The 21,024-nt window shown below is 40.6% G+C and overlaps 1 long non-coding RNA gene across 1 annotated transcript in view; it reads left to right on the top strand.

Moving 5' to 3' along the window:
- Positions 1 to 21,024, top strand: part of LOC134475473 (uncharacterized) — a 71,381-nt gene that overhangs the window by 33,708 nt on the left and 16,649 nt on the right. Inside the window, exon 2 of the long non-coding RNA XR_010046607.1 lies at positions 15,843 to 15,975. This is a non-coding gene — a long non-coding RNA (uncharacterized LOC134475473). The remainder of the gene's footprint in view (positions 1 to 15,842; positions 15,976 to 21,024) is intronic.

Below are 21,024 nucleotides of genomic sequence, written 5' to 3'. Positions count from 1 at the left end.
TCTGGGTGAATCACAGGGTCTATATTTGATCCCTCATAACTTCCTATCTAACACTTTTTTCCTACTCACTTTCCAGCTGCTATGAAGTAAGAAATTGTGATCCACTATTCCCTTCCTCCTCAATGTCTCTGCCTTGGACCTAGATGATCATGTACTAAAACAACTAGATAATTAAACCTTTTCTTCTTTAAATTGTTTGTGTTGTGTAATGTGTCTCAGCAAGGAGAAATATTACTAAAATAGAAAACGTAGCAGGACTGGGGTTGTTTCTTTGACTATATTTGAACAAGCGGTTCAGGAGGTTCTGAAACTGATTTGGGGAGGAATATGGAAAAATTTGTAAATTCTGGTTGGAGATACATCTCTAGAAGGCTGTCAGCCAAGTTTGATAGGCAGCACTGGTCAAAGCTCTGAAGAGCAAACTGCTGATAGGAATGAAGATGGTAAAATTAGGCTCAGGAGGCTTCAGTTGGGAACAAGGACTCTACTGGCAATTGTAGTAGAGGCCAAGTGTACTATTCTATGGCAGTAAAATTGTCTAGTTTGATCATGTTGTAAGACTCAGTGGGAGACTGAGATTAAGAGTGGTAGATTAGTTAACCTTTTAGAGAAAATTTCAAGGCAGCCTAACATTCAGGCTCTACCACAGATGCTGCTTGCTGCTTTTATCCAGGTGTATTATAAACACTAAGATAAAAAACATTTAGAAGCAGGGACCAGTGGCCCTGTGTAACATACACTAGCTGGCAGAGACCAGGGATATAGAAAAGTCTGAAGTATTGGTGAGAATAAAAGCCAGTACTTGGTGAGTGAGGTAAACTGGTGTTGTGCTCTGGCACATAGATACATGGAAAGAAGCAGACAGGTGGGGTTGCAATTTTATTTCAAAGGGCTCAGCATGAACTCCCACAGCAGAATGGTCCTGGATTGCTTCACTGCCAACGTGCTAGAGCAGTATGAGGGAAGATCCTTCAAGTCAAACTGGACTACTGGCAGGTGGGAAGCAGACTAGGGAGAAATTCTGCTGAGAGATAGGAGCTGGGACCACACAGACTCTGCTCTGGTGGCCCCTAAAAATTAAGTCATCCATAAATACAAAGGATTGAAATCTGTCCCCTGGTCTGAGACCAATAGAGCATCTTTGGCCCAGTGGCATAAGCAGAGAAGCAGCCTTGGCCGGCAGCAGAACAAAGGCAATCCTCTTCCTCGATGACTGTCTTGTTAGTGGAGTCAGTGTTGTGGAAAAAAGAAAACTCTTCAAGGTCTGGAAGAAGCCAACTGTACACAAGTCTGGGAGCAATTCCTGGGCTTTCCCTACCCAAGGGTGCCATAACAACTGAGAGGACACCATACAGACAATCATGGTAAGGAGAAGTGGATATCCAGAACATTTTTCCCTTATGACCAGTATCAGTCTCCACATTTAGAGGCCAAGATAAGTTCCTCACCCTGCACAAATACTATTGCAAACTTGGTGGGATTGCACAGCACATTTCTAGGACCCAACTTAGACATTATCACAGAACTGTGAACAACAGAGGAATTTTATTAGTTTTCTATTACTTGGTTTTCCTTTTTTGTCTGGTTGGTTTTGATTTTTTTCCTTTTGTTTTTTCACTATTTAAACTTCTTACATTTCTTTTTGCTTTCCTCTATTTGTCTCATTTCTCTTTCCTAACTATCACTCTCAATTTTATGATATTTTGTCTCATTTAATTCTAGTTCAATTCAATATTCTTTGCATTTTTAAACATTATTTCTTTCCTGTATTCTCCAGTTTTCCAAGATTTTGGGGATCATTATTTGCCTTCCATGCTTGTTTCTACTATAGTTGGCCTTATTTATCTTTCTATCTTGATCCTATGTCTCTTAAATTCCCTTATAGTGTAAAATAACTCTACTGTGGGGAAAATTATTGCATACAAATTCTGAGGATATGTTGGATTTTGTCATATAACTGTAAAACTTGCTTTTATAGTTAAAAGTATAAGGTTTATAATTATGAAAGATTGTCAGTAGCTAGAGTATGATTGATGCCACCATTATTGCTAACTATATTACTTTAACCAGGATATCATCCCTGCTACATTTTCTGTACCCTCATCCACGAGTTTTTTTTTCAAATTTGCTGCTATCATTTAAAAAAAATTCCAGTGGGTAGCTTCCAATTTCCTCTATCTCACTGATCTGTGAAATTTTGGGAAATTAGGGAACATAGGAGAGATAGGATAAAAATCATTCCACTAAGGTGAAAATCATTGTATACAAGTTCCTGGTATATGTTTGATTTTGTTACACACCTGTAGAATTTTCTCCTATCATTATTTGCTTCTTAGTAGTGTCATTTCCTGTTTTCTATTTTTATTTTATTTTATTTTATACATTGTCACTTGTAGATTTCTGATGATATGTAGCTTTATCAATAGCATTGAAGCTTCCAGAGGGAATGTCTGTTCCTCAGATATGTCTTCTAGGTGTAATGGTTCTTATGTAAATAACAAGAACTTGCCTTCACAATTTGTGAAGGATAAAAAGTTGCTATCTGTCTGACTTAGTACCCAGTTCTTTGGTATGGACGATGGTGATGCATGAGTTTTGGGGTCAAGGAGGCTTCTACCCAGATTTCAGAAGAAGTTCTGGTAGGCCATGCAATGTGCCTTTCAGAGTGGGTGTGTCGCAGTGTGTCAAGTTGTGCGAGGGAAGCCAAACATGCAGTAGAGAGCCAAAGAATTTGGAGAGTCCAGGAGCATGGAATGTCTGTGGAAAGCCGCAAAGAGTGAGCAAAACCATCCCAGTAGAGAAATTTTGAATCCTACAACCACTGGCAATGTCATGACGGTTGGACCTTCTAGCCCTTTTGGAGTTAACATCTTAACAAAATTTTCCTTGGGTGCTGAACACAAATATACAGAATTTTATGTTTGCCTTTCTGTATTTTGGTCTCATTTGGATGATACTATTCCTTCCTTTTGAAAGGGGAATATTTCCTATGTGCCACTGAATTTTGGAAGTGTTTGATTTCTATAGGGAGGAATGCTTTGGTTTATAGCTATATGATTCCCAAAAGGATCATTCAGTGATAAGTAAGGCTTTTGGGAACTTGGAGGTGCTACACTCATTTGTAGATTAGTTCATTGTGTTTATAGCTAAATGTGATGTTAGGAGGTAGAGCTTCATCAAAAGAGGTGAGTCTATGGATATCTGGCCTGCAAAATTATGTCTTCCTTCCTTGCTCTTCCCTTCACTCTGCTTCCCAACCACCATGGCATGAGCTGCTTTTTCTTCACCAGGCCCCTTTGCCATTCCATCCTGCTTTGGATCCTACCAACTATGGACTGAAATGTGAGCCAAAATAAACCTCTCCTCCTTTAATTTGTGGGTGTCAAACACAATGTCTCAGCAGGGAGAAAAGTGACTAAGACAAAGAGATTTTGACTTTTGAAAAATACTGAAACTGTTGACACTTTGTAGAAAGTTAGATTACACTTTTGATTATACTCAAGATTTTTATGTTATTTTGTTTGGTACTAGGAATCGAACTCAAGACATTTTGCTTGCCAAGCAGGCACAACCAGTCTCACCAGACAAGATTGGTATATTAGGTGGAGTTATGAACTTGCTATTGTCTATACATGAAGATTAAACATGTTTAAGATGGGTTGAGGTAGTAAATTATAAAAGGTCAGTGTATGGAGGATAGGGTAAAGAAATAGCAAAGAAGTTTTGCAGTATTTAGGCTGCAAAGCATGGGTTTCTGTGATGCCCAGAGGCCATCTTTTTTATTTTTCTGTTCCTTCTCAGCAGTTGAGATATTTCTTTCTTTAAGTCTATAACCTTACTGGAGCTTCCTTTCTGGTCAGACTCACAATGTTTTAAATCATCCTGCTGGGCTCTTTGATTTTGATTTGTAACATAAATCTGGCTAACAGCCCTCAACAATAGCCATGCGACTGCCTCAACATTTGACTGCTTTGAAATTTCTTTTGTCATATTAATTAATCTACCACATTAAATCACAGTCTAAGGCAAAGCCTGTGGACAGGAGAAAAATGCAGACAAACTTTCTGCCAATCCGTAACACACATTAGCAGGAGTCCAAAAACCAATACAGTCCTTTTTCCCAGTAGAAACCTCCTGAGCCTGGTCTTTACTGGTTTTCTGGTCTTTTGAGCTCTAGAATCTCCCATACAGAACTACCTAAGCTATTCCAGCTCTGTGCTTTCAGGTGATATCTCTGAACCTTTCCAAACTCTTCCCACAAACCATTCCCAAAGGCTCTTCAACCACATGATCAGATACAGTTGCAGCAATGGCCCCACTAAATTGGTACCAAATTCTGTCTTGGTTACTTTTTCTCTTGTTGCTGAGACTAAAACCCCTGACCTCCAAAATTAAGGAAGAAAAGGTTTATTTGGCTTTCAGTTTTTGGATGTTTCAGCCCATACTCAGCTGTTTTAAAGGCATTGTGACATGGTTAAGGGGAACCATTCATGGCAGCCACAAGTGACAAGAATGAAACATCAAAAAAGGGAGAAGCATGCCTCCTTTTCTTTCTTGCATAGTATGTGGGTTATCCACTACTGTGTAGCTGCAGCACCAAAATTGCATATTCTAGTGCAAGACAACAAGCCAATGACAAGTGCTAGACTCAGCCACTTTCATGATTGTTTGAGGCTTTGGGAAGACACCCAGACACAAACCATAACACATACATTGATGCATCTCTTTTCACTTTACTCATCCTTATAACATATCCTTCCTCTTCTTTAATAATTTCTCTTTACCTTCTTATTAGCTCCTTTTAATGATTTAGATATCACATATGAGAGAAAACGTGCAATATTTGACTTTCTGAGTCTGGCTTAATTCACTTAACCGGGTAATCACCAGTTTCATCCATTTACCTACATACTACATGATCTTATGTTTTATGGCTGAACAATACTCCATTGTGTATGCATAGGACATTTTTAATCTATTCATGTGTTGGCAAGCATCTAGGCTGATTTCACAGGTTAATTTTTCAGAATTGTGCTACAATAAACATAGATATGTGAGTATTAACATCATATACTTATTTTAATTCTTTCAGGAATACACACTATAGCTCTAACTTTAGTGCTTGGAGGAACATCCATACTGATTTGCATAGCAGGTTTAATGGTTTAGAGTCCCACAAATACACAAATGAAGTGTTCATTTTTCTCTGCATCCTCACCAGAATTTATTGTAATTTTTGTATTCTTGATCCTAGATAGCCATTCTGACTGACTTGATGTAGAATATCAATGTAGTTTTGATTTTTTCCTTAATGAATGAAGTTGTTAAATTGTTTTTGTATACTTATTAACAATTTTTACTTCTTATTTAGGGAAGTGTTTGTTCAGGTCACTTGTTCATTTATTAGATTTTTTTTGTGTTAAATTTTTTGAGTTATAGACACTAAGGCTGTGTCAGAGAAGTAGCAAGCAAAGCAGTTTTCACATTCTGCAGACTATCTCTTCACTTCATTATTTTCTTTGCTGGGTCAAAACTTTTCAGTTTGGTTTGTTAGCACTTGTTTTTTTATCATTATTATTTTTTTACTACTGGAGTTCTATTCAGAAAGTCCTTGACTGTGTCTAAGACATCGTTTTTCCCTTTGGTTTTTTCCTTAATAGTTTCAAAGTTTCAGATCTTGCACCACATCTTTGATTAATTTTGAGGTGATTTTTATAAAAAATGAGAGACATGGATCAGGTTTCCCTCTTCTACATGTGAATATCTGGTTTCCCCAAAATCATTTGTTAACAAGGCTATATTTTATTCAAATTATGTTTTTCCACTTTCTAAGAATCATATGACTGTAGCCACATTGGTTCACTTCCATGTCCTGTTTTATTTCATTGGGATATGCATCTATTTTTGTGTCAGTGTCATGTTGTTTTGGTTACTATGGCTCTGCAGTATATTTTGAAAAGAAATATGGTGATGTTTTATAACACTGCTCTTTTTTCATTAGATTTCTTTCACTATTCTGGGTCTTTTATGCCTCCATGTGAATTTTGGAATATTTTTCTAGTTGTGCAAAAAATATTGGAACTTTGGTGAGGATTCCATAGGTTACTTTCTATCAACCATGGGTGACGTTTGTAATATGGCCATTCTACAATATTTTTTTCTGTTAATCCATGAATATGCTTAGTCTTTCCATCTACAGGTATCTTCTTCAATTAGGTTTTTTAGTATTCTATAATTTTCATTGCAGAATTCTAGAATATTTGTTGTTTAATCCTACATTTTTGAAGCTATTTTGAAGGGAATTGTTTTCCTGATCTCTTTCTCAGTTCAGTATATGGGAAAGCTGCTACTTTTATATGTTAGTGTTGTGTACTACCATTTTACTGAATTTGTTTATTGAATCAAACTGTTCTAGTGAAAGTTTTAGGGTCCAATAAGTAAAGAATAATATAATCTGCAGATCAAATAATTTGGCTTCTTCCTTTCCTTTTTTATCCCACTTATAGATTTATTGATTATTTATTTAACATTTTTCTTATTCATTCTGGTTAAAACTTTAAGTATTATACCTAAAAGGAGTGGCGAGAGTGCACAATCTTGTCTTGCTCCTGATTTTAGAGGAAATTTGCTCAGTTTTTCCCCATTCAGGATAATGTGTGTGGCTTTCTCAGATACAGTTTTCATTTTATATAATCCCGTACCTAATTTCTATAAGATTCTTATTTTGCATCTGATTCCCACTCAGGGAACCAAAGGTATCATACACCTGGGTGAGATAAGCACCAATGCTCCCCTGGGGAGTGGCAATTCCTTTTGTAAATTTCATATCAACAAAGCATTAAAGATACAAAGTCTAACAAAAGAAATACCCAAGATTAGAAGACTTTATTGGAAAGGCAGATAAAGAATATGGATAGCTACCCTGATAAGAATCAGGATAAGGGGCTCGAGAACAATAGAGAAACCATAGGACATTTGTTCCAGTTGGTTTGAAGGGGATCAGAGACCTTTGCCTTACATTACTGGATTGACTTCTCATCTTATGCTTTTTTTTTTAAATCGGTACCAGGGATGGAACCCATGACTGCACGCTTGCAAGGCAGGCGCTTATGCCACTGAGCTAAATCCTCAGCCCCCTGGATTGACTTCTGATCACTTCTGCCTGACATCATTTCTTCCAGTTTTTTATGTGCAGCTGCTTCGTGCTTGCTTACTTGTTGTTGACCTATCAAGGCCTTATCTTTGGGGAGAGAAGTGGGTTGGTAACTAAAATTCATCAGTAAATCCATCTGGTCCTGATCTTTTATTGTTTTATTGGAAGTACCACTTAATAGTTTTGTGGCCTTAGGCAAATTATTAAACTGTTTGGTAGTAAAATGGAGATACTTTTTCTCTTCTGCAAGAGATATCCTTGTCTATAAAATGTATAGATACAGTAATTATTCTGAAGGTGTGGAGTGCAGACCAGAAACATCACCATTATCTGAGAGGTTTTCTTAAGAAGAAATCTTTGGAATAAGGAATTCTGGGGCAGATCCCAATGACGTGGTTTTTTCTGTCTTTTTCCTAGTCCTCTGATGTATGTGTGTATATGTTGAAGTTTAAGTTCCGGTCATCTAGATGATTACAGCACTTTTTTGCTAGTTCTGTCATTTTGACAATTAACCTCAGTGTTGTCAGTTAGCCATTTTTTCTTGTCACATGTTTTCCACTGGAGGGCACACTGCTTCACTCTCCAGAAGCATGCACTGTTAGACATGTGATGGTGGCATTGGGAATGCACAGAGCTATCTTGAGAAATTCTCTTTCTGATGGGAAAACTACAGTGGTTTTGTGCCTTATGAGAGTCCAGATGTAGGGATTTAATTATGATATAGGTGAGAGAAACTCTCAACCTACTAAGATATCCAGTATTTGTTCATGTTCTCTAAAATTGAAGAATGCATTTTAGGAACAATAGAAGTTGAGAAAAATATATTTAATTGGAAAAGGAAAGCTTCTATGTGAGAGACAGAAGGGATACCAATTGAGTTGCCAAACACTGTCATTTCCCGGGACTTTTATAGAGCAAAACCAAAAAGTGAGTACGGTTCAAAATGGGTAAAGTGGGAACTCACAAGGCTATGAGGTGGGTCAGAACTATGGTCAACCAGTAAGATTATGAGTGTAATTGCTTAGGAAAGTTGATTGAATTAGGGACAAATGGGGAAGCAAGTCATAGTAGGCAGGCATGAATACAAAAGCAGGTCTTTGCCTGTAGGATTTGGGTTAGTGGTTACTTCTGGCTTTCTCAAGATAATGGACACCTATTTAGAATATCAACCCCTGATGTTTATCTTTAGGATATGGCTGTATTTTTTGTCTTGAAATCTGGCCCACAGATGGAAGTGCTTGTTTTCCCCCATAGTTGCAAGGTATCTGGTCTTCTGCACTGGCCCTTTCAAAGGTCCAGTCCTTTCTGACTGCCTATAACAATTAAATAACTTCTTTATCCCAGATTGCGCTAGTGATAGTGTTACAGGCAGCTGAGATACATAGAAATATTAGAGGCAGTGAGATAGGGCTAGGTTCTCAAAATAGTCAGTGCAAAGACCAGATATCTTGCAACATTGGAGGAGACAGACACCTTTTTTGTGGGCCAGATCTCAATATAACAGACAAAACAAATGCAACCACACACTAAGTATAAACATCAGGGATTGACATTCTAAATAGATATTAGTCACCTCGAGGAAGGCAGGAGGAGCCATGAACACACCCTTGTATCAGCAAAAACCTCATTCTGTAGTCATGCTCACTTGCCATGTGACTTGCTTCTACACTGGATCCCAATTTAATCAGTTTTATCTGAGTGATTACACTCATAATCTTATTATTGACCATAGCTCTGTCCTACCTCATGCCCACCTGCCTAGAAACTTCTCACTTTTCCCCACCATGGACCCACCTCACTTCATGGTTTGCTCTATAAAAATCCCTGGAAAAGGCAGAATCATTGGCAACTCACTCATGTGGGTCCCCTGTGTCTCTCTGTCATACAGAAACTTTCTTTCTCTCAATAAATATATTCTTCTCTTAAACTCTGTTGTCCCTACACTTCATTCTTCAACTTCAGAGAATATGAACTCACACCAGAAATCTAATAGATTGGGATTTTCTTCCCCTGTACCCATTGATAAAGCAAAGAGACAAAAATGCAGCACCTCTATCTCATGTGTGAGTTTATGTTGACCTACAGCAGCTGCCAAAGTGGCTGAGCTAGAAGCTTAGCCTGAGATTCAGTCCCCTATAGAAGTAAGATACAGGACAAGGAGAGAAAATTTCTTTATTAGTACTTCTAACTTTCCTGGCCTTTCTTCTTTCTTCATCTGCCCCTTTGTTCAGATTTCAGATTGCTTAGGTATTCTGATTTTTTGTGTGTCAATAACATGGAATTTTCAGAGAAGGGCCAGGATTTGAGAAAAAACAGCAGAGAAGAGCTACAGTTTGAAGCAGTTAAGGGATACGTTAAAACTTGTCTTTGTATCACATGGCAGCAGATAAAGTCTTCATTAACACCTTGACACAGCTAAGGGATATTATTTGGTAATAATATGAAAGGAGTTTTACCAGTTGTAGAAGTAGAGGGTAGTATTATTATGAAGAGCATTGAATTTGAATCTTGGGAAGCCATAGTTTATTACTAGGTCAATCTAGGTGTTTATAGATGTATACATAAGGTGATTTGAGAACTGTTATTTCACAACTTATTGCATATTAATTTATCAGATAACTAGGTATTTATTTGGCAATTCAGGAGGTGCCCTGCCATTGCTATAAGATACAACATTGGAGAGTTTTGCCTGGATGCTTACAGTGATGGCAAGAGGCCTAGAGAGAACTTCAGGGAATAATCAATATGCCATGTGTAACAATGTATTTAATGAAAAAAATTGAGATAGCAATGTCTGGAAAAATCGGGAATTTGTGGTACTGTTTAGGGAGGGTGGTTTGGAAGAAGGCCAAAGTGTTGAGTGACTTCAAGGTGTATGTAGGAAAGCAAGGGGAAAGAGAAAACCATAAAAATGGTTGGGTGAAGCCTGTAAAATTGGCTGACCTGTTGAGGAATGTAAGGGCTGTTTGCAGACCTTCCTCATACTGAAAGGCATAGAAAAGGAATTAAAAAAAGGCAGGTTTGTTTTGTGGTTAAAGTATCTAACTTTAAATCTCAAATTTCATTCTAAACTGCCTTGGATGTGTCATTGCCACACAGAAATCATGGAGGTCAATAACCTATTGACATGAGAAATCACATTCTTTTTTTGGATCTTCCTGGCAGAGCCATAATGTATTACAATAAAGAGCTGGGGATTTAGCTCAGTGGAATAAGCACCTGCCTGGAAAGTGCAAGGTTGTGAGTTTGATATATATATATATATATATATCAATAAAATCAAGAGAATTTACATGACTCAAATAGATTCATTTTTTTAAAAAAACATTTATCTATATTAAAGAAACAATATGTAAGGCCAATATTTTTCTTGGATTGAACAAAACAGTAGGTGAAACAGGTTTAGGGCTCTCTGTATGACACTTAGGGAATGTACATGCCTATACAAGGTGAAATTCCCTTCTCTAGTGAGCAAATGGATGTTAAAATCTTTCTTTGGATTTCAAGATATTTGGTGCTCAATAAGCTTACATGCTTCTTTCTTCTTCTCTACGATGACCCTCAGCTCCACTGACTGCCTTGAGAATCCAACGGACAGCTACAAGGTTTACATAATAACTATATTCCTGAGTGCATAAAAACAAAGCAGGTTCCAAAAACTAGTTATAATCATCATCATGATGAAACTCTGCCACATTCCAGGAAACAGAACAAGGACTCCAGGAAGAAATTATGCCTTGATTTTAGATACTAAAAGGTCACATTCCATTCACCAAATCTTGCAGATGTTGTAAAGCAAAAAGCATCATGAGGCATTAAGTATTCTCTTTGTGAGTTTAGAGGGTAAACAGACTCGCTCTTTCTCTAAACTTCAAATTGGGCTGTTGGCTTTCCATGGATTTTGTTTTTCAGCTCTTTGTTGTTGCTGAAGTCAAAGGCAGGCTTCCTTGGCCCATCAGCAGTCTCATCTGGCCCAGTCACAGGACTCCTTTAGAAGTGTCCTTACAAAAGTTACAACAAGGAAAGCAGTGACATATTTATCTCAACAAGCTGCCTGCATGGCAAATATAATTTAAAGGATCTCTTTAAATGATTGGGAATTATTTAAAGATGTTTTAACTGGAAGCACATGCTTTTTGGAATTTTACATTTGTTTTATATTTTTTTCTACTCGGTTTTCATCCTGAGTCCCTCACTGTTTTAATTAAGTAACGTTTCACTTCTCTTGAGATTCTGATTTCTTCTCTCTCTTTCGTTTTCCTCTTCAGACACAACTCACTCTGACAGAGGCATTTCCATAATAAATTCTATTTGTGTCTTGCAATTTTTCTGTGCCCACCACTCTAGACAGAGCTCCTATTAATCCCACCTCTCTTTTCAGCCACATTTCAGATATACATATTCTGGAAACATCACCAGAGACACACAATATATGTGAATACCATCTTCCTTGGTTACTTTTTACGCATTGCTGAAGCAAAATGCCAAACACCCTAAATTAAGGAAAGAAAGGTTTATTTACCTCACAGTTTGTGGAGGTTTCAGTCCATAATCAGCTGGCTCCAAACCAGAGTGGTAGAGCACAGGGGCAACTGTTCAAGGTGGCAGAAGACAGCAAAAGCAACAAGAGGAAAATGGGGAACAAGCCTCTTTTTGTCCCTTATTTTGTAGGGAGGCTACCCCACAAACCCCACCAGGGCAGTGTAGTACTCACACTATTTCTGTTGCCACCTCTTGCACAGGATGAGGGTGTTTACAAAAAAGGGATCCTGGCCCTCTGCTGAGTTGTTTAGTTAAACTCCTAAACTTTTCAGGTTGAAACGATGTATCAACCATAACACCATTTTAGCTTAATTGAAGAACAGGGTTCACAAGGTCAGGTTTGTGAATAAATCAAGGTTAGTTTAATTAACCTGAAATTGGCTTGCACTAAAATGATCTTCGCATGTTTTCCTGTAGACAGAATGCCATTCTCAGTCATCTAATTTTAAGCCTGGCTAACCATTTTATTTACTATTTCTTCAAAGCTCAGCCCAGTAATCTTCACTTTCCTGTGAAGCTTTTGATAAATTCTACTTTTCTGGCATTGTTTACCATCATGTACACTTCTAGAAAGAGCTAACACTGTCAGGCAGAGTTGATGTCTTCTTTGTATCTATATCTCCAGGACCTGGCATAGTTATTGGTACAAAATAGGTGCTCAATAAAAATTGAGTGGATGAGAGAATGAAAGAGTGATTCTACTATTGAGGAAAGCACAAAGCTTTCTGAATTACAAAAGCTGGATTTGAATCCCAGTTTTGCTTGTGTGATTCTGGTAAAGTGATATAATTTTCTGATCCTCAGTTTGTTCTCTTGTAAAATGAAAGTAAAAGATACTGCAATTTCTTATCCTGAGGGTTAAGAAATGTGATGTATTTATTTCATTGTTTATTTTTAATATGTTTATATTGCATAATGATTACATTTATTATTTGAGTGTTAATAAATGTACATAATGTGTATTAATTATTTTTTCTACTAACACTTCCATCTCTCCCTGCTCCTTTCAATGCTTGGCCACTTTCTTATTTGCAAAACTACTACTATTTCCATGGTTTAAATTCTTTTTTCCTCGTCACAGTCCTCTTGCTTTTATTTCCTTCTCTGAAATCCCTCCTTCCCTATTTTAGGTACTTTCTTGTTGGTGGAACAAAATATATGGAACCTACAAGTTTATGGAGAAAAGGTTTACTTTTGAAAGGGTTTTGGCCCAGGCCAGACACTGTAGCTGAAAAAGCCTCAAGCAGAACCAGGGAGCTCCTATCTCCACCATCCCTAGAGATTTACCTGTGACTCTATCTCCTCCCACCCTTAGGAATCTGCCCCTGGCGCCAAATGTGTGCCAATGAAATACCTGTTCATTTCTTAGGCTACATATATACCCCCCACACCACGTGTCCCCGGAGAGATCTCCGGACTTCAGCGGCCGGGGGGGGGGGTGTCAGTTATCTCTTTCCGTGTTCTCAGAATAAAGGCCTCTTTTGTTTTATACTTCTCATCTTTTCGAAATAATCCTATCATTTGGTGCCATGACTTGATCGGCAGGCGATTGACACCTGGGACACACCCGTTTTGAGTTCCCAGTTGAGGCCCTCAGCTGATTCACGAACCAGATAACATCCTGGATTAATTCCATGCTTTTTCCTCTCCCAAGACCCGTTTGACTTGTCCCCAGCCTCCCACACTCACCACCGACCAGATTGATTTCAGGTGAGCACTCTCTGGGGAACTCTTGGCGTTGGGCTCCACCCAGTCTACTGTTCTCCCCATTTGTATGGGTCTGTGGCATTTTCATGTCCTTAGGACATGAAATCTGGGCAGGGTTTTTCTGGGCAAACCTGAGTCTGTACTCTAAAATCTTTCACGTTCTTTGGGTTTGGATAGCCCAAAGCAGAGATTTTTGGACCACCCACACTGAAGGACCCTCACTTGCCTTAAAAAGCCTCATGCTTTCATGGGCAAAACTGTCACTGACCCCATGTAGTCTCCACTCATAAATCTCTCAGTGACGACTGGAATATATGAGCTTTTGGAACCTTAGCCGCGGTGTGGCACCGCAGAACCAGTGACGGCTTGTTCTCTGGACCACAGCTTATTTCTTGCCTGAATCAGTCATGGGAAACATATTTTCTAACTTCCAAAAAACGCCTCTACAATGGTTAATTTCCAATTTATGTACTCTTAAGATTAAAAGTACCATAAAGACTAAATTATTAACTTTTTACTTTCAGGAGGTCTGGTCAACCTATCTGCTTATCGACAATAGTTGGCCCAAGGAAGGAACATTTGATCCCTGTATTCTCCAAACTCTATATGATTTTTGCTGGGCCAGTGACAGGGTCATAGAACTTCTGTACATAGAGGTATTCCTTGTTCTGAAAACACACCCTTCTCTCATTAAGTCCTGTAACCCCACGCAAATATTCTTAGCCAGCTCTGCTGTGACCCAAGCTGTTTCGTTGTGCTCCCAGTATATGCTCAATGATGTTCCTACAATTTTTCCCTGGCCACCGCCTGCCTACCCCCAAACTGGTTCCTTGCCATTACCTCATGCCAGACCGCCCTCCCCTCCCCCATCCCTGATCCTCTTGGCAGCTCTGGTACCTCTGTGCCTGTGCAGAAGTTACCTCCCACTGTGCGATCATCTCCTTCTCAGCCTTCCGTGATGCATTCCTCTCCCAGCAGCTCTGCTCTGCCCTCTGCATCATTTTTGCCACCCGCCCACCACACTAGATCTCGTTTGTTGTGCCATTCCGGCAAGCAGCATGATTGTTCCAGCTTGTGCCGGGAACAGTCACCATACTGGGGCCCTCCACTACGTGACAGGGCGCCACCATGTTCGAACGGGTCTCATGGTCAATGGGTGCCGCCATGTTCGGAAGGGTCTCACAGTCAATGGGCACTGCCATGTTCGGATGGGTCTCACGGTCAATGGGCTCCCCCTTGTGGCTCCTCTTGTGAACAGCAACAGCCGCCCTGTTGTGGTCCATATGATGGTTGCCGACAGCAATTCTTTCGTTGCAAGGCACACAGTGAGATGCCATCTGCCTGTGTTTCCTTGTCGCAGGGTGAGCAGCAGCCGCTCTGTAGCCACTCTGCAGATAATTGCTCACACACATCTATCAGACAGATAGCCCAATGGCCCTCTACTCCACATTCTTCTCCTCAGGCTCTGCTACTGCTTCAAGAACAAGCTGGCCCTGAGGGGCTGGTCAATATACATGTGCCCTTCTCCCTTTCTGATCTATCCCAGATTATTCATAAATTAGGTAGCTTCTCTGTTGACCCACAGAATTACATCAGGCAATTTGAATTTATTAATAATTGCTATGACTTACATTTTAAGGATGTTTATGTGATTTTAAATATCACCCTAAGCTCACAAGAATGAAATCAGCTGTGGCAAGCAGCTCAAGAAAAAGCTGACTGCAGGAATAAGGCAAACACCACTGATAACGACCCTGAGCCTGTAACTGTGCCAGACCAAGATCCTAACTGGAACTATCAGAATGGACAAGGTTCAACAAAATTACATAAGATGATTGAATGTCTGATTGTGGGCCTTAATAATATTGCTCACAAGCATACTAACTACAACAAGCTATTAGAACAGGTCCAGGAGGCTAATGAAAACCTGGCTGTGTTCCTAAATCGGCTTCGGGAAACCTTACTTAAGTATACTAATGTGACCCCGGACTCTCATGAAGGGATGATTGTTGTTAACTCTTATTTTATTTCCCAGTCTGCTCCTGATATTCGTGCAAAATTACAAAAGGTTGAACATGGCCCTCAAACTCTGCAAGGGGATCTACTTAAATTAGCTTTCTGTATCTGCAACAATAGAGATAAGATTCAAAAAGAGAAGAAGCAAGCTCAAAAATTAAACTTTGCTAAATATCAGTCTGACCTTTTAGCAGTGGCACTCAGAGCTCCCAAGACAAGAAATCCACAACAAGGTGTGGCTGCCCAAGTACCACCCGGACCATGCTTCAAATGCAGCAAACAAGGACACTGGGCAAAAGATTGTCCTAACCCTGGTGTCCCTCTAGGGCCCTGTCCATACTGCAACCTTAAAGGGCATTGGAAGAGTGACTGTCCTAGCCACCAGCGAGCGGGTAAGCCATCCTCTAATCCCTCACCCTCACAGGAGACTTCATCAATGCCAGATTCGTCACTGACTGACCTGCTCGGACTTTCTGCAGAAGATTGACGGGGCTCAGGGCTCACAGCCCCCACTCTGGTAAACTTGTCGGAGACCCAAGTCTCACTGGAGGTCTCAGGTAAGATAATATTTCTGCTTGTGGATACGGGGATGAATTATAGTGTACTTCCTGAATTTTCAGAACCTTGTAGTAAGTCCTTGATTTCTGTTGTGGGCAGAACCTTGTAGTAAGTCCTTGATTTCTGGTGTGGGCGTTGATGGCCAGCCTAATCAACCTTTGCAGACTGGGCCTGTCTTGTGTAGATTCCAGACTCTTTTCTTTACCCATATCTTCCTAGTAATCCCAAGATGTCCTGCACCCCTTTTAGGTAGAGACTTTCTTCAAAAGCTTAATTTTTCCTTCACTTTCTCTCTCCCCACAGCCCTAATCCTCCAAAAAGCCTCACAATGCATTGCAAAGCCATTTCTCCCCTTCCTTCTTCTTTTGTTGACCCCATGGTTTGGGACACATCCAATCCTACTCTGGCTACATATGCCATGCCTGTTTTAATCCATCTCAGGGATCCCTCAATTTTTCCCTGCACTCCCCAATACCCCATAACTCCCCAACATTTAAGGGGATTTAAACCCATAATTAAGCAGCTTTTAGACAACAGTTTTCTTATATCTACCCATTCACCCCACAATACTCCCATTCTCCTGGTATTCAAGCCTGATGAATCCTATTGCCTGGTACAGGACCTTAGGGTAATTAACAGTGCTGTTACCCTGACTCACCCAGTGGTGCCAAATTGTTATACCATGCTCTCTCATATCCCTCCCTCCACCACTCACTTTATAGTTATAGATCTTAAAGATGCCTTTTTCACTATCTCCCTACACCCTGATTGCCAAAACCTCTTTGTGTTTACATGGACTGACTCAGACACTCGCAGGTCTCAACAACTTGCTTGGACAGTGTTGTAGTCAGGGGTTGTACACAGAGAACAATTCAGGTCAGGACATGGAGTTTATAATATTTTTATAATGGTCACTGAAAGTTAACACAGGAGAATGCAGGAAATCTATCCGCAAACACCAACGACATAGATTATTTAAGTCAAGGGTCTAAACCCCATGGCAATGTCCCACATGAGTCCAGATAAAAACCCAGAGCTCAGGACAATGCCTCCACGAGTCCAACTGGAAGTCCAGGGCCCACAAGGACTCATGCCAGTCTCTTTTACGGATTTGTGCCGGGAAGACCCAAGAGTCAGCGGTGGAAGCCAGAAAGTCCATGCCAGCAGGATGAAGGAGCTGTGCTAGTGGGATGAGGGTTCTACACTGGAGCTGAGAAGTCTCACTTACAACAAAGAGCGGGGCTGTCCTGAAAGGAACCACAGCTGTCCTCAGTGACACGGAGGCCCTGAGCTCCTCCGACGACAAGCACAGTCGGGAACGTGCCAGGAAGCAGCGTGACGAGTTCATCCTGGAGACCAGGCAGCACATGTCTTCCCCTCCAGAGCCAGGAAGCAATGCTCGATGTGAAGACCAAAGCTTCTCCAGGAGAACCAACAGCTCAGACAGCAACTCGTAGGAGAACTAATAATGCCTCCATAACGCCTCAACCCCTCTCCTCTCTCCACCTCTCTTCTTCTCCACCTATTTATTCTGGCAACCCTTCTCAGGTGGAGCATCTTCTCTCAATGCATGCTGATGTAATCCAGCTGGCGTTAAGTTGACCACTAGTTATCAAACCATAACAATCCACCCCTGGTCAACTTAATAACCACACGCATTACCTTAAACTATAGTCCTTAGTGGCAGATTTGTTACATTAATAAAACAATTACATGTATTCACAATTTTTTACACTTAATTACTGCATCAAAAACAAAACATTTAAAGGGTGACCAAAGTTCAACATTAAAACAGACAGTGCTCCCCCAAGGGTTCAGAGATAGTCCCCACTTCTTTAGTCAAGCTCTCGCTACTGACCTCACAGAACTTGATCTCATACCTAGTGTTCTTCTTCAATACATAGATGACCTTCTATTATGTTCTCCATCCCATATGTTAGCCATACACCATTCAGCCAGTCTTCTTAATTTCCTTGCTAGTCGTGGATACAGGGTCTCTCCTGCTAAAGTCCAGATAGCTTCCCCAAAAGTCAAATACCTAGGTCTCGCTCTCACCCCCACCCCTCGCTCCATCACCTCAGATCCTAAGGCAATTCTTCATGATCTCCAGGTGCACACAACTAAATGGCAGGTTACGTCTTTCCTAAGTTTAGCTAATTTCTTTTGTCTCTGGATTCCTAACTTTGCAGCCCTAGCTCAACCCCTCTACAAGGCCACTAAGTGTCCCTTATCAGAAACCCTGGACCTTACTAGGCACATACATGCCTCTTTTCAAAAATTGAAAGAGGGTCTCCTAAAATCTCCAGCTCTTACCCTTCCTGATCCCACCCAACCTTTGATCCTATACGCTACTTCTCAGGGCCACAACATTATAGGTGTACTAGGACACAAAAAGGAACCTTATTTTCAAGCAGTAGCTTACTTGTCAAAACAGTTAGATCACACAGTAAAAGGATGGGCTCCTTGTTTCTGAGCTCTTACAGCTGCAGCCCTCCTGACACAGGAAGCTAAAAAGTTTACATTAGGGCAATCTATTACAGTACACTCACCTCATCACCTACATGAGCTTATCTCACATAAGGTGCTCCCTGCCCTAATGACCCCTTCTTGCCTTCAACAGGAACATTTAGCTCTCTCTCAAGACACTTGCATCTCTATTGCAACTGTTGGTCCTCTTAATATAGCCACCTTACTTCCCACCTCAGAGGACCATCCTCACCATGACTGTATTGAGTTTTTACAGATGACTCCCACCTCTTTCCCTCACGTCAGTAGCATACCTCTCTCTTTGGCCTTTGACACATGGTTCAAAGATGGCAGTTCAACAAACACAGACAACTAAAAGAAGGCAGGATACACAATAGTTAACCAGTCAAAAGTTATAGAAGCAAATCCACTGCCACCTGGCACCTCGTCACAGAGGGCAGAACTTATTGCCCTTACAAGGGCTCTTACACTAGCAAAAGACAAGATTATAAATATACTCAAATATACATTTAGCATTTTACACTCTCATGCCTCTCTATCTGGCAAGAACGAGGTTTTATTACCACTCAGGGAAACCCCATCCTAAATGCTCCCTTTATCCTTAAACTTCTAGAGGCAGCCCAACTTCCAAAGCAGGCAGCAGTTATTCATTGTAGAGGACACCAAAACTCTACAGATCCTATTGCTCAAGGCAATACCTTTGCAGATTCACAAGCCAAGCTAGCTGCACAAGGGCCCTGCCCTTCTCACCTTCTCCCGTTAGTCCCAAACAGTCTACCTCAGCCTAATTATTCACCAGAGCAGTTACAGCTACTTCATAAACCAGGTTACACACAAAACACTCAGGAATGGATTTTTCAAGGATCAAAACTTGTTCTTCCACATCAACAGGCCTCAGACATCATCACTGACTTACACAACTGTTTTCATATAGGATCACAGGCCCTATACAAACTCTTAACCCCAATAGTCACACACCCTTCTCTAAAAGCTATCATTCTTAAGATTACTTACACCTGTGATCTCTGTGCCAGGACCTCTCCTCAGGGACGTATTGCACCCCCATCCTTTCCTACCCATCAGTTTTGAGAACACACTCCTGGTCAGGATTGGCAGATTTTACACACGTGCTCTGCCACAAGACTCTAAAATATCTTCTCACCTTTGTTTGTACCTTTTCAGGATGGATAGAAGCCTTTCCCACAACCAGGGAAACTGCTGATGTAGTTACCAAAGTCATATTACAAGAAATCATTCTCAGGTTTGGTCTACCTCTGAGTATTCAGTCAGATAATGGTCCCGCCTTTATTTCTCAGATCACTCAACAGGTATCCTCGAGCTTACACATCACCTGGCACCTACACATCCCATACCATCCACAATCCTCAAGAAAAGTAGAAAAGGCAAATGGCCTCATAAAGACACATCTTACAAAACTCACTTTAGAACTACACCAACCTTGGCCTCAACTTTTGCCCTTAGCCTTAGCCAAGCTCAGGGCACTTCCCCAGGCTCCTACTTTCTTAAGTCCTTTTGAACTTATGTACGGCAAGCCATTCTTACTCCACAATCTTCCTACTCCCCAAAATCTCCCTCCCCTGGCTGAGTATGTCCCAGTCCTCTCCTTCCTCTGACACCTGTTGTGACAACATGCTGATCTCTGCCTTCCACAACCCTCTGGAGAGGCCAAACCAGATCCTCCTATATCCCCAGGAGATCTAATTTATCTCAAATGTTCTACATCCACAAGACTACAACCAAGGTGGAGTGGCCCTTATCTGGTCTACTTGGCTACCCCTACAGCGGTCAAAGTTGCTGGACTCCCATCCTGGTTTCACATCACTCAGGCTAAGAGGTGCCCTCCCAGCCCTAAATATGATAATTCTGAGTGGTCATCTCATCTCCTATTGCCCACCCATCTCCGTTTCACAAAGGTCTTGCAGCCACAGTTAACAGGCTAAGTCATGTTTTGTTATCCACTTTGGTTCCTAATTTCTTATGCTCTACTAATGATCATTTTTACAGCAGGACTCTTGAGAGTCTTTCCTAAAGACTCCCACATTATGCATAAGATCATCTTCATAATGTTCTATGTGATAACTGTTGTTGTTCTTTCTACCCTCAGCTGTCTGGTTAAACATGACATCCCTGAAAGCCTAAGCCCTTAATTTCCCTATACTGGTACAGCCACTGCCTTCCCTACTCCCCTATTGTTTCAACTCCTGGACCAGAGACAAGTTTTACACACCTACCCTCTTAACTTTTATGCTTTCAGATGGGGGAATAATCACCTCTCATAACTTCACTCCTTCTAACCTCACACTTAATTTTCAGAATTTTACCTCACCATGATAATGATCCTACCTCAACGTCATCCTGATATAATGACATGCCTAAATCAAAGGCACCTTTCCCTCTACCTCACCTAGGTCCTTAAATATGACAGTGCGATGTCTCCTCATAACATCGTGTTTCTTTGTTTTTCCAGTCTAACATACATGCATTCACCAGTGAAGTTGTCCTGGCTAAAACACCTGGCATCAGCATCTACCTGGGCATCA

Source organism: Cavia porcellus, unplaced genomic scaffold, assembly GCF_034190915.1.
Source record: "Cavia porcellus strain 051 isolate PalLab524CR breed Dunkin Hartley unplaced genomic scaffold, mCavPor4.1 scaffold_3, whole genome shotgun sequence".
Lineage (NCBI taxonomy): Eukaryota > Metazoa > Chordata > Mammalia > Rodentia > Caviidae > Cavia > Cavia porcellus.
This window is presented reverse-complemented; position numbering and strand designations above follow the sequence as displayed.